This window comes from Magnolia sinica, chromosome 15, assembly GCF_029962835.1.
Source record: "Magnolia sinica isolate HGM2019 chromosome 15, MsV1, whole genome shotgun sequence".
Taxonomy (NCBI): Eukaryota; Viridiplantae; Streptophyta; class Magnoliopsida; order Magnoliales; family Magnoliaceae; genus Magnolia; species Magnolia sinica.
This window is the reverse complement of record NC_080587.1, coordinates 10083492-10098205: the sequence shown is the minus strand read 5'-3', so window position 1 is coordinate 10098205 and position 14714 is coordinate 10083492.

The following is a 14714-nucleotide window of genomic DNA, read 5'->3' as shown; positions in this document are numbered from 1 at the left end:
TCTTATTAATGCACGTGCATGCTGTTATGAGATGATACATGTCATCGCAATCCAATACTCCCTCATAACGACTCCAACGCCCCATTCGCAAATGCCAACACTCCCTCATCACGCAACTAATACACCTAAGTCACCACAACCTATACAAATGCAATGCGATGAGCGATCATGTTAGCTGAATATTTAATTATGTTTGTTCATCCAGCAAGATTGGGGAAGCTATAACACCTCCGTTTAGTCAATGGCCCTAACCCGATCACCAGGCGCAAGGCAGCCATAGCAACCCCATTCATACGATCGTTGATCCGTCTGGGTTTGTCACTCCCATTTGAACTCATACAATAGGTAAGATTTCGAACTAAATTGCTCAAGTCACCATGGGGAGACTCGTCACCCTAGCGTAGGACGATAACGCGAACACAGTGTCTTATACCACCATGCCCGGCTCCAGAGACTTGGGGATCGTATCACTAATGGTTATGAGTGGGCCTCTCTAGGGTGTGGGGTGCTTCATATTCAGAGGAGCGTGATCATGCATGGTGGACACGTAGGGTCAGTCAGCTAGTAGACTAGTTTGATCGATTCGGGCAAACTTCGGCACAACCGACACTGGGTGCAAGCATCTTGTATAGTCTGACTATTGTTGGTTGTCCGCGCTCGGCCTGAGTTGGTCGGACTGGCTCGGAGCAGTCGGCCCAATGGGGCTGCCCTCGCTGGTCTTTATGGTTGCCGGCCAACCTGATTAATTAATTATCCAAATCAAACAACTTATTACATACATTACTCATCGCAAGTACATGAAATGATTTGACACAGTAATTTCAAGAGGATTCCACTTAAATTAGACAATTTATCGAACATGCAGGTGAAGTACCCAAATTATCATAATTGACATATAGTTGGCAAAATTGGGCGCATTTATGGGGGAATACAGTAAAGCATATGTAGAAAATTTTAAAAATTTCACCCTAGACTAGTATGCAATCATGTTTCAACCTAAACTATGCAAATTTAAAATTTCAGAAAGCAATCAATCAAGTAAATTTACACTGGTTAGCATGCGGTCATCTATTCATTACACAGACTTTTAATGGTGACATGGGTTTGATAATTGACAACCTAAGGGTGATGGTCTGCGCCTAGAGGTGGCTCGTCGATTTGTGGTGCCGCTTCTAAGGTTGGGATCCTTAGGCTAGCATGTCGGTGCCCTGCGTCGGTGAAATTACTAGTAAGGGCACATGCAAATCAGCCGATAAGGTTTAAATCCACGAGGAGGGTCCAATAATTACCTCATTTTCACTGCGAGGTTGTCTTCCTATGGCGTGTCGTAGTTGCGAGCTCTGTTGCGACCAGCGAAGGTGAGAAAGTCACCCAAACTAGCCTTCCTAAGGTTCCTCTCTCCTCCTCTCCCCACTCCCTCTCTCTGTTTGCAGCTTGAAATTCGTATGGGAGTGGAAAAATGAATTTTTAGGTCTTTTATAATCCCAAACTTGTGTACAAATGGCCCTGAGGGCCTCTTTTTCAATAAACTTGCCCATAGTGGACTATTTTCAACCTAACGGGTTCCTTCGAGGGCCCACTGGCTCATCTGCACCAAGGGGCAGGTGCCCTATCATAGGATCTACGATTGGTCAAACTTTGGTGGAGATCAGATGCTTTGATTGACCGTGAGGGCCCCATTTGTGATGGACGGTCATCGGTGATCAATCGGAGACACGACTATACGAATATGATGGGGTGAGTATCCTTAAATCGTACCCCGAGTTTAGTTGAAATCCGATGGTCGAAAAGTCGTAACTTCGCAAAAGAGCGAGGGGGTCTAATTCACTTGAATTCCATATTTTATGCATAAGGGAATTACGTGTTTCAAGCATTCAACTTTTGACCCAAGTTGGGCAGTTCTAGGTGTTAACTTGGGTCACCGCCAGCGACGGGCTCCAAGCCCAGTGAGGCCGTCGACTTCCTATAGTTTGGGAGTTAGCGGGGTTACAACAAGCGGCCTACTCTTATTTCATCCGTCGAAGTGAATTTTTAGAAGAGTCGACCCTGCGGCCCATTTCGGTCCCGGTCATACTTAAAATTAATTATGTTTGTGACGACGTCCTTTCACAATTTGTGAAAGTGCCAGTTCGATGTTATTTATCCCTAGTTTCTAAGGCTTCGCATGTGTGCTCCATGTGGACTGCCTGACACCGTCCTGTGGTGACTCTGCTAGTGGACGCCCTAGGATCTAGTGTTGTTTTAGTCAAAACGTTACAATTAGCTTCATCTAAACCACATTAAGCATTAGACAACATCCATTCTATTCTCAACCCTATACTTATTATCAGTATAACAACTCATACATCACATTCCACCCCAGTCAATTCGAATGTATGCTCTGTAGCTTACCGAATTATTGGATCTTGCCCATAAAAAGCCCAAGTTGATTGGTTATATTTTCGCATCGACAAGTGAGTAAGTTAAGGTAAATTTATCTAGTTCAGGCCACTACTTGGCAGTGATGATGCATTAACACAATATTCACATGCACTTTCACATCTTTAGTATACAAGAGCTAACCTTAATCCCTGATAGTTTGCTTAATTATATGAAGTAGAGACTATATGTCTATATAGGTAGAGAGTGTGCAAAACACCTCACATCTTTGAATGCAAATCAATGAGACATTTTATGAATTCTTTCTCATAGTGTTTCTATAGGGTTTAGCTGACTATAGGATCAAAGTAACTGGCTAGTGGCGGCTCCAATAAAATATAATACCCCACATTTCAATCAAATCATCCATGCCTTTTAAAAAAAGGCACATGTGAGTGTGACCTGCACTCCTGGTCAGTGTCCACAGTTATTTGATTTTCTTCCATTTAAAAAGTGATATGTTTCTTAAACCTCTGTAATTATGGTAAAAGCGTCAATTGTCTTTAAGAGGATCTCCCATTTTGACAGGATTGTTTGATACAACCTTATTAGGCATTTCCATATTATGATAGGATCTTTATCTCAACAATTCTTTATAGACTTGTCGAGCATGCTGCTTTCACTACACACGCCACTCATGTTAGTGCTATGTGTCCCTGGTCGCAATGCCTTATCTGCATACCTGCGTATAGTTCTGTACTATTATGGTTATGACAGGTGAAGTAACACTAAAGGATATGAGGCAAAAGATATCCTCAAAGCATGAGTATGACCTCATGGGAAGTTTCCCGTAAGCTAAATCTCATAGAACCTTTTCCATATACATATAGAGAGAGAGGGAGAGAGGATTTTGCTAACATCCTTAAATTCATGAGAGGTTAGAAACATCCCTAAAGCTCTTGCAAGACATGCAGCATGCCCAATCAAATACCTCACTATGGAGAAGGTTCATTTACCTTTGAGAGCAAGTCATGGTGTAAGAATCACACCAATCGAATGTTGCGTTACCTATGAATAAGGCTAATCTGTTCAAAGCTTTCTCTTTTACAAGCCAGAGATAACATGGCTAGAATCATACAAACCAATGTACTATTTCAAAATCATAAACAATATATAATAAGAGTTCAATCCCCACTACTTCATGTGGTGAGATCCACTTGAGTCTTTGAGGTGTCTATTTTTCGTCGGCAACCGGTATGTTTGCACATAATAGTTTAGCTTGAGAAAGTAAAGTTTGGGAGCATGCAGAAAAAGACTGTAGGTAAAAGGTGCGGTCTACAGTGGTCAATTTTTCCGTGTTTTCATTTCATTTATGTCCGTGTGATCTTACCAAAAGTTTGGATGACAAATAAAAATCACTGTTACCCTATGAACAGGTTACATCTGCCTCATTTTTTTGGCCCATGCCCTAAAATGATCTCCATAGAAGGATGGCCGATGCATATATAATACATATATCTTGGTGGCCCACAGAACTAGATGACGTCTATTCAACACCGAGCTCCGTGATGCACGGTACACCACCAAATCCGCTTCCAATCAAATCCATTGGCCTGTTGCCTCGCACCCTGCGTATTGTTGTCCTTGCACAGGAATCTCTCGTACTAAAAAGTCCTGGCCACCTATCTTGAAATTTATTTCAGTTGATTGTGGACCTTTGCTTTGCTCCTCTTCTCAGTGTCCAGGATAGTCAGTCGAACGGTTTTTCACACTGGCGAGATCTCTAGGATGTCGCTTATCCACGGTGGAAACCAACGGACGGCCCAGATTGCTGGACCATGGACGTCCTTGTTAGTCCACAAAGGTAGGTGGAAGCCGCACATGGGTCTTTTCATTACATACCTCCACGCAATCCACATGACGTAATTGCACGACAATCTAGACCATCCAAATCACGGGCCAAACAGTGGACGGGGCATCGTAACCGAAAAATTGTAGTAGCAATCTTACATTAACCATATAAGTTTTGTCTTTGAATTTAAGACCGATCACTATTTTACCTTTGAAGTATTTCATTGGCATTAATTGGGCGGTTAGGATTGCTTGGTCGGTGTGATTTCGAAGATAGCTCCATCCACAATGGGTCTGTGTGCGATTTAAGTAAGTAACAACAAGCAACGAAACAACGCATATGCAGGATCTGGGCCATTACTCAGGTGGGACCCACAGCCAGGAAACACCGAGCTCCATGAGGCCCTGCTGTGGCGAGATCCCCAAGACAAAGCATATTTGAAATTTAATACTGTTCCCGTCCTCGACGGGCCCACCTCTGACAGGCGTCGCCCGTCACTATAGGAAACGGATTGGCTACTCGGGCTGGTGGTCGGTGCTCTGTGGGCCCCACCATGATGTATGTGTTTCACCCATTCCGTTCATCCATTTTTACAGATCATTTTATGGCTTGATCCCAAAAATTATAGGTATATAAATCTCACGTGGACTACACCACATGAAAACAATAGTGGTTGGATATCCATCATTAAAATCCTCCTAAGGCCCACTGTATTGTTTATTTGACATCTAATATTTTGATTAGGTCATACAGGCCCAGATGAAGGGAAAAAACAAAAATTCAAAAATCATCTTGATCCGAAACTTTTATGGCCACAAAATGTTTTTTAATGGTCAACGCTCATTCAACACTGTTTCATGTAATGTGGTCCACTTAAGATTGGGATATACCTCATTTTTGGTCTCATACCGTAAAATGATCCGTAAAAATAGATGGATGGCATGGATGAAACACATACATCATGGTGGGTCCCACGGAGCACCGACTACCAGCCATTGGCTGGTGTTAGGGGGAGTAGCCAATCCGCGTCCGTCACTATAATCCCGCCACATCGTCCTTTGCCAAAGGGTGGTAGCTTGCGTTTGAAAGTGGTTCGGTCGAGTATTGACTCGACCACCGCCACACGGGGCTGCACCAATCAAATCCCACCAACTCGTGTTTCATGGGCCTCACGCAATCCACACCGTCCGCACGTTTACATTGATACAAGTTCCAGATGGCAGTGAAAACAAAGGATTAGTGGGGCCACTACAAAGTCCATATGACATCCACTCCGTCCATCAGTTTGGCCAGCTGATGAAATAAACCCAAAAATGAGGCAGATTCAACATTTTTAGTGGACCACACCGACTGTGGGACAGAAGAAGTTTTATTGTGAAGCGACACGTTTGAATGTTGAATCTACCTGGTTTTGAGTGGGCCACAACCGGTAAAAGGGATGGTGGATAACCACGGGCAAGAACCCAATGGGTGGCCCTGATCATGCATGTGCGCCGAGAGAATTTAATCTGGCCCATTTTGGTTGGAAACGGATTGACTACTCCCTTTACCACTAGCCCGGTGGCTGGTGGTCTGTGGGCCCCACCATGATGTATGTGTTTCATCCATGCCTTTCATCCATTTTTACAGATCATTTTAGGGCTTGATCCCAAAATGAGAGGGATATATATCTCAGGTGGACCACACTACAGGAAAACAACAACGATTGGATATCTACCATTAAAATCCTCCTAAGACCCACTATACTTTTTATTTGACATCCAATCTGTTGATTATGTCATACAGACCTAGAAGACGGGAAAAAACAAATATCAGCTTGATCCGAAACTTTAATGGGCCCCAAAAAGTTTTTAATGGTCGACGCTCATTCAACACTGTTTCCTGTAATGTGGTCGACTTGAGAATGGTAAACACCTCATGTTTAGTCTCATATCCTAAAATGATCTTGCAAAGTAGATGGATGGCATGATGAAACACATACATCATGGTGGGGCCCACAGAGCACCGACCACCAGCTATTGGTTGGTGGCAGGGGGTGTAGTCAATCCGTTCCCATTTTGGTTGTGGTCGGGCTTCACCAGGAGGGCATGAGGCCGGTGCCTTCGGTTTTCAAGCCCCGTACACACAACTTGGGGGGACCTACATGGGTCGGGCGATATATTGGGCACCAGATTTAAGTAGCCCAAGCCACAGATGTAGTGAGCCCAACATGTCACGAGCCATGCCTCATCACATCTCTATCAGTCTCAGCCACGCATTGGAAAATGAAGTAGAACCAAATCTCAGGTGGACCACACCACAGGAAACTGTGGTCATTCAACGCCCACCATTAAAAACTTCAGAGTGCCCACCATAATGTTCATTGTCATCCAGGTTCATATAGGCCTGGATGAAGGGAAAAATACAAATATCAGCTTACTATAAAACTCGTGGCACCAAGAAGTTTCTAATGACATGTATTCAATCCCCACCTAGTGGACCACTTGAGATTTGGATCTGCTTCATTTTTTGGGACCATGCCCTAAAATGAATGGGTAAAACTGATGAACATGGAGTGAATATACATCACATACATCAAGGTGGGCCCGACGGTAAGGGCAACACCCACTACAATCTTACCCCGGTCACACCTAATCCAATCGCTATCGGGTTGAAACATAGAAACCATACAAAAATATAAAATAAAAAATCCCAGAATCCAAAGGCAAGTAATTTTTAATTGGGACACATTGCCCATTGTAGGATTTGAAACATAGATCACCCAAACGCAATTTGGACGATTTTAGTGTCAATTGTACCATTTGAAACATAATCACCCAAACGCAATTTCAACGATTTAAGTGGTGGGACTTCCAATCTCAACTGTTTCCCATGGTACAGCCCACCTGAGTGTTGAATCAACCTGATTTTTCAGCCCCAGTCTAAACACGGTGGCGCACCTGATGGGATTGGCTGGATCTCATTCACATGGAGTCATTCCATCCATAGTGAGAGCAAACGCTGCTGGTGTCGGTACCAAAGCCATGCAAGCATTTTTATTTTTTTTTTAAAAATCTGAAGGGGGGCCACTCATATCAATCAGATGGTCAGGATTCTCAAATAACTGGTTTGATGGTTATTGAGGATCCAAAGAGGTAATCCAATAGATCATCAGTCCCAATCACCCTAAACATTCTGCAATGTGAGCACTGATCATCCTAAATATACTGAAATGTGGACATTGATCATCCTAAATATTCTGTTACATGAACATTGGACATTTAAGGGCTCGTTTGGATGCACTTCCTCAAAAGGAAATTTCTGAAAAATGGAGTTCAGACTTGCTTTTTAGGTCTGCTCAGCAAAAACCAACCCAAATGTAAGTTTAAGCATCTATTTTGTCGAATAGAAGAAGAGACTGGTATCTGCAACATCAATGGTTTGATCGAAATGGCTTTTAGGATTAAAATGCCCTTTCGCAGGCCCCTAAACATCATAGAAAATCGTAATAGGATTTCCAGACCAAGAATTCTGGACAGATGATGGGATAGAGGAAAACTAAAACTAGACATAAATAACCTGGAATCTTCTGGGAAATGGAAAACCATGGATTTGATTTTCCTTTGGTTGTTAGTTTTTGGAACCCAAACGACCAAAGGACTGAGAAATCCGACTATTTATCAGTCTGGCCCATAATTTATGTCTGCCCATATGCCAAACGCTAGTCATCAAGCAGTCCACGTGAAAAAAAATGGACAATTGAAACAGTTTAACATATGGTCTTTGTGCCTATGGCCAACCTGACAACCAAACCAGCCTGATTTCTTGAACCATGACCCAAACACTGTGGGGCTAAATGAATATTCAGCCAGCCGATGGATGGTCATATTTTGGGTTAAAAGGATGCGCAGGAAGACCAGGTTCTGCAACAAACATATAGAGTTGTAAACACCTCTACAAATCAATACCCAAACTCTCACGAGAATATTCCTCTTCTCATTGGTTTTTTTTTTTTTTTTGGGGGGGGGGGCGGAAAGCAAGAATATTTTATCAAGGGGCAAACCCAGAAAATTTACAATTTCGAAAGAAAAGAAGTTAAAATCTTGTAATTTGGATAAAGAAGAAGCCCATTCAACTACAAACATATTTGCATTGTTGGCCACACCTCCTATCTAACTCATTGGGTATTTAGAAATCATCTGTCATTTCTTTCCCCCCCAAATTACCCATAAACCAGCTATAACAAAGCCAATCTTTAAACACTTTTCCAAGTCCAACATGATGCCTTGCCATTCATTAGCAGGTCTTCAATTGAGCCTGACAGAACTCAAGAGACCCCAATAGGGACGAGAAAGCTTTCTCAAAAATATGGTTGATCATTTCCGCATTATCCATAAACATGAGACATGTTAGGGATAACCATTGACCTTCTTTGGAAGGAATCTATGGTAAGGACTCTTTTTATCCCACAAGCCACAAATTTTTTGGCGGAGCACCACAGGACCAAAGCCTAGCTGTCTGAACGTGTCTCCTGCCTATGCAAGGAGATAGCAACATTTTATAGACAGACTGGACTGAGAAACCACATTTTCCTCTTCTTCTTTTTTTTCCATATCATCCAGTCACGGACCTCACGTGGAATGCAATTTTTAAGGTATACCTGTAACTTCACAAACTCTTCCACTTCCTAGCCTAGCATTATCCAACAACATGGAGGAGATCACACCACTTCCCTACCACATCTTGTCTAGCATTATCCTACCACACAGGAGACCACACCACTTCCCTACCACATGAGTAGCATTTATCAACCATAATATCCTAATCCATCAAAAAATTCACCAACCAATGGAATTCTTTTAGCAGAGCTTCGCCTATCCATAACTGAATGCCTTCCCCATTATCCATATGAATATCAAAGCCTATCATTCAACAAGCATGCCTTTCAGACTGGATATTGTTTTCCACGTGCTCGAAGCCTTACACACAGGATTCTCTAACCTACCAAAAACGAGCCTGGCACCCATTCCTGCTGGCTATGACCTCCCTCCACAAGGCTCCATCTTCCGACCCCAACCTCCATGACCACTTTTCCATTAGTACAAGGCCCCCCTGCTAAAGAGAACATGCAAATGCAGTTGGAGCTGGAAAAGACCCCTCTAAAAGTCTGTTTGAAGGGGCACATGATGCCGTGCCATGCTGAAGGATTTGCCACGGGGGGGGGGGGGCGTGATACAAGGGTCTAGGTTGAGATGGTTGCTACAACTTCAATGGTTCCATAGACCAGTTAGAAGAAAACTCTCAGACCACTAGCAAGAAGAAGATACAAGGGTCTAGGTTGAGACGGTTGCTACAACTTCAATGGTTCCACAGACCAGTTAGAAGAAAACTCTCAGACCACTAGCAAGAAGAAGATACAAGGGTCTAGGTTGAGATGGTTGCTACAACTTCAATGGTTCCACAGACCAGTTAGAAGAAAACTCTCAGACCACTAGCAAGAAGAAGATACAAGGGTCTAGGTTGAGATGGTTGCTACAACTTCAATGGTTCCATAGACCAGTTAGAAGAAAACTCTCAGACCACTATAAGTTATAGTGCTCTTAGTTGCATTTGGACGCTCATCCAATCAATTGATCTGAACCATCTGTCAAATTCAGAACACATTTCATGATCTACCATGCAAAACAAAACAAAACTCTGATTGGATGATCTACACACTTCATGGCCTACTATGCAATAATAATAATACACTGATCGGATGATCTACACCATAAATTTGGCCTCATCCTTTGTAGCCATCCTCTGCTCCCTAACAAGTTGATGAATAAAATTGTTTATTGGACCTATTTTGTGCAAATGATCTCAACCGTCCATTTTTAAGCCGAATAATCAAAAGGTTAAATTTGTTAGATCAGTCTTATTGTTTCATGGTAGCACACGAAATGTGTTATACCTAATGAATAATCTATATCAATGGATTGGAATGTCTAGGTGTCCGAATGCGACTAGGAGCACCAGAGCAATAGAAGAAATTATTGCCAAGGAATCCAGATTAGGAGGGAACAACAACCTGCAAGAGGCAGATGAAACAACAAATGTATGATTGAGATTGTTCTCGAAGAATATTCTAATACAGGAATGAGGCAGGCTGCATGTTGATTCTTCACAGAGAACATTTCATGATCAGAGATGAAAGCTCATTAGACTATCATAAGAACCGTTTGATCAAAGTGAATGCAGGATGTTCCTTTCTTTCCTTTTGGTGGATTGCACGTCAGTTCAAGAAGAACAAAATGAGTACACCAGCTAGATATCAGAACTCTGAACTTGGCTATGCTGGGTAATCGTGGTGGTGTTGGATGGAGAATGGTGAGATGTCACTGCTGACATCTATCCGTGCAGCAAGGTCGCATAGTATTGCCTCAAATGGCTGGGACGTTGCCTCTAGGCAGCGTGACTCTCATATCTCGAGCGCTATCTGGTTTCTTCCAGTTTTCCCTGGTTCTGAGTGGTGTCTGGTAACTCAGATTTGATTTTCAGAAATTTCATCGTGCGGAGGTTCCTCTTACAGAAGAGTTTGAATATCTTTATCTGATTGCAGATGTGAGGTGGGCCCCTCTTCAACCAGGCTTTTTCATAGATGTGAAGCAGTACTATTTGGGGTCCTACTTTTCAGTGGGATTCGAAGAAAGTGAGATTCCCTGCTTTGCAGACATGAAGAAACTGCTCAAGTCTCAGCACATCCCCAATGGTGTTGTGGCCAATGGTGGCATGGGTAGAAGGATGTGGATGCTGGAACAAGGCAGATAGATGGTTCTCCGTAAAATACTTAGCATCAGTGTTGTGTAGCATTGACTCAATCATGCCCTGGCTTTCAGCAAAATTTGGAAGGCTCCAGTTCCCTTGAAAATGTGTACATTTGTTTGGACAGCTTGCTTAGATAATATAACTAAAATGGATCAGTCAAGGCCTTGGAGGATGTAGGATGATGGAAAGAATAAGAAGAGAAGACAAATGGATTTTTGCACACAGCACACAACTCAAAAAGAGTTTATTTTTTTATAAGGTTTTCTCACTTTGCAAGAAAATCTTTCTCCACAAACTCGCACTTCGTCATTTGAAGTTCTATTCATCAACTCTATTCAAACATATGACCTCAAAGGTCCTTATACGTGCCAAAATGACAAGGAAAAATATCTAAAGAGATCTTTTAAATTTGGACTTTGCTGCTTTTAGATATAAATAGTAGGGAATTTTCAATTAGCCACCTATATTTTGATCTATGGACTGAAAGATGCATAGTTTTAAAGTATTTCAAAAAAACTGCCTATGTTGACTTTGACTGTGGATTGTTAACAAAAAAAAGTCATTGACAACTAAAATGACAATCTTGCTCCTATTTGACCATTGCTTTAACCCACAGCACAGGAAGTAAGCAAAGATTTGGTGGGGCCTGCTGCAATGTCCATGATGTGACATCCACTCTACCCCTCATTTTTGCAAGCTTATGGAAGGACATGAGTCCCAAAAGTAGCCAAGTCAAAAATTCAGGTGGTCCTCACCGCAAGAAATAGTGGGATTGAATGCATACCATTGAAACTTTAGTGGAACCCATTGGAGCTTTAGATGAGGCTGATATTTATTTATTTTTGTTTCATCCTTGTGGGCATCGCCTTATCAATGGACTGGATGGAACATAGAGATGATGGTGGGCCCTATGAAGGAATCAACGGTGGGTGTCTACACCCAGCACCATTTCCTGAGTGTTGGACCCACCTGGTTTTTGGGGGCCGGGTCCTTCCATGAGATCGCAAATCTGATGGATGGAGTGGATGTCACAAAGGCATCAACGGTGAGCAATACCAATCAGGGTTCGATGATGTGTTTCGCTTGGACGGTGGAACCCTCAAACATCGACCCAAATTTGTGGCCTACACATGGATGGCTGAGAGATTTAGAGGGGCAGAAGATTTGGGTGGTCGCAGTTTGTTTATATTAGAACTTGTGGATATCTCCTCATTCATGGTGTAACAGTCCGATTCAATGGTCCAGATCAATCAACCATGATCCTCACTTGTCCTGAATGCATCTGGAAACCATTCACCCCATGATGCAAGTCTGGCAATGATGGGGCACAAGCCCCACCTGTCGCTAACATGTTCACACATGATTGCAGTAACGCGCCATCGAATCACTATCACAAGCTTCTCTCTGGAGGGGCTTTGGGACAATTCTCATGCTAGAGAGCTATCCATGAAATGAGGGCCACCATGAACGTTCTCTAGCCCGGAAATCAAACGGGTCCACTCATAATGCGGACTACAAGTTGCGGAAAATAATGCATGGTTCAAAAAGAGACATGTACATGTGCCCTACATGATTAGTACTTCTTTATTTTAATCAATAGTACGTTCACATTACTCCCAATTTGATGAACTCCTGACTTGATGAGTGGCTTGGATCATGCACAAGCTTGCAACCTTGACAAGCATGCCATGAATCACTTCTTCAGCCTCTCCTGCACAAATCCCCTCAGTATTTCACTATTTCTCATCCTTTTTTGGTGAGCAGGTCACAAGACCCATGATCTTAGATATCGAGACTAGTAGGGCATTGTGCACCGTCCCACGACTACAACGTTGGGGCCTTCCCTTCTATACACGTGGCATGTACTGCTTCTTTATTTTAATCCATGGCACATTCTCATTATTCCCAACTTGATGAGTGGCTTGGATCATGCACACGCTTACAACCTTGACAAGCATGCCATGAATAGAGCTGGGCATCGGACCGAGTCGAATCGGATTGGGTCCAACTCGACTCGGTCCGAGTTCTGCATGGCCTGACCCAAACTCGGACCGATCCGGGCCGAGTCCGGGTTATCTGACCCGATCCAATCCTAACACATGCTGCCCTGGGCCGATCCGAGTCCGACTCAGTCAGGAAAACCGAGTCGGATCGGATTGGGTCAGGTTCGTATCGGTTGTTTTCCCTGCCTTCCTCAACCCAGATAGCCAAACAGACGGTTCAAGTTGTCGATTAGACTTAAATAGACTGTCCAATTTCCAAATACTACTCAGCAGATGCCCATAAATAGCACTCCGATCAAAATGGACGGTCCAGATCATTGATTAAACTAACGGCAAAACCCTAATGCCGATTCCAAGAGCTTTGAATAACGGATAGAAAGCTGGAGGAAAGCGCATAGATTTCTGCGTATTTTTTAAATAAAAAAAGGGAAAAAAGAAATGGATATGAGAAATTATGATAATAACCTTGGTGATAACCCTGTAAGAGATGTATGCTTGGACACCATTACCCAAGTTGATAGGGTCAATTACGGAAACAGAAAAACATGGCTGTGTTGAAGGAGATCTAGGGCTTTGTAATGACCCTGAAAGGCTTCTCTGCTGGAAAACCAAAAAAAAAACAGAGAGATTTCCATTTCAGTCCCTCGATTCTAGCATGCAGATACGAATGCAGGAGGAGAATATGGATGGCAGTATCATAATTACCGTGGTAGTAATGCCACGGCATGGATATCTGTCAAAATAGATCTAGCGCTCGTTCGTCGTTAGGGTTGGGTTAGGGTAAGAAAAGAGGGGAAAGGGAGAGTTGGTAAGAAAAACAGAGGGTTAGGAAAGTTAGGGTAATATATATATATATATATATAGATATATATATATATATATATATATATATATATATTTTATACTAACCGCCCGTCGTTCAGTTCCGGTCTGTTCAGTTCGGTTCGGGTATCCGGGTCGGATCGGTCCGGACAGAGGTCTATCCAGACCCGACCCGAAAAAGATCGGATCTAGAAATCCCAACCCGATCAAGTCCGATCTTGGCCGTCGATTCTGTTCGGAACGGACCAGATCGGGTCGGATCCGCCGGATCGAGTCACAAATGCACACCTCTAGCCATGAATCACTTCTTCAGCCTCTCTTGCACAAATCCCTCAATATTTCACTATTTCTCGTCCTTTTTTGGTAAGCAAGTCACAAGACCCATGCTCTTAGAAATCGGGACCAGTAGGGTGTTGTGCACCGTCCCACAACCACAACGTTGGGGCCTTCCCTTCCGTACACGTGACATGTACCTCCAATCTGAATGGCCCAGATAGCAAGACCTACTTTAGATGATCCACATCCCTAAGACTAGATTGATCATACTATCTTGGCATTTGATTTAATAACCATTCATTCATTTCATTGCCCAATAGATGTCCACATTGGATCCTGGGACTTGGGATCAATGACACATGTACAATCAAAGATGCTCCCAGCCCATAGCTGTGGTTTAATGCCCACCAAGAAATGTTTAGTGAACTTGCTTGATGGGTTCCACAATTGGAAAGGACCTACAAGTACACACATGGTAAATAACATGGTAAATGTTATTTTACCATGGTAGGTGGGGAGTTTAACCACAGGGCATTTTTGTCAATATGAAAATACTAAAGGGATTCCGTATGCCATCTAACAATGAGCAAATTTTCATCTAATGGTGAAAACTTTAA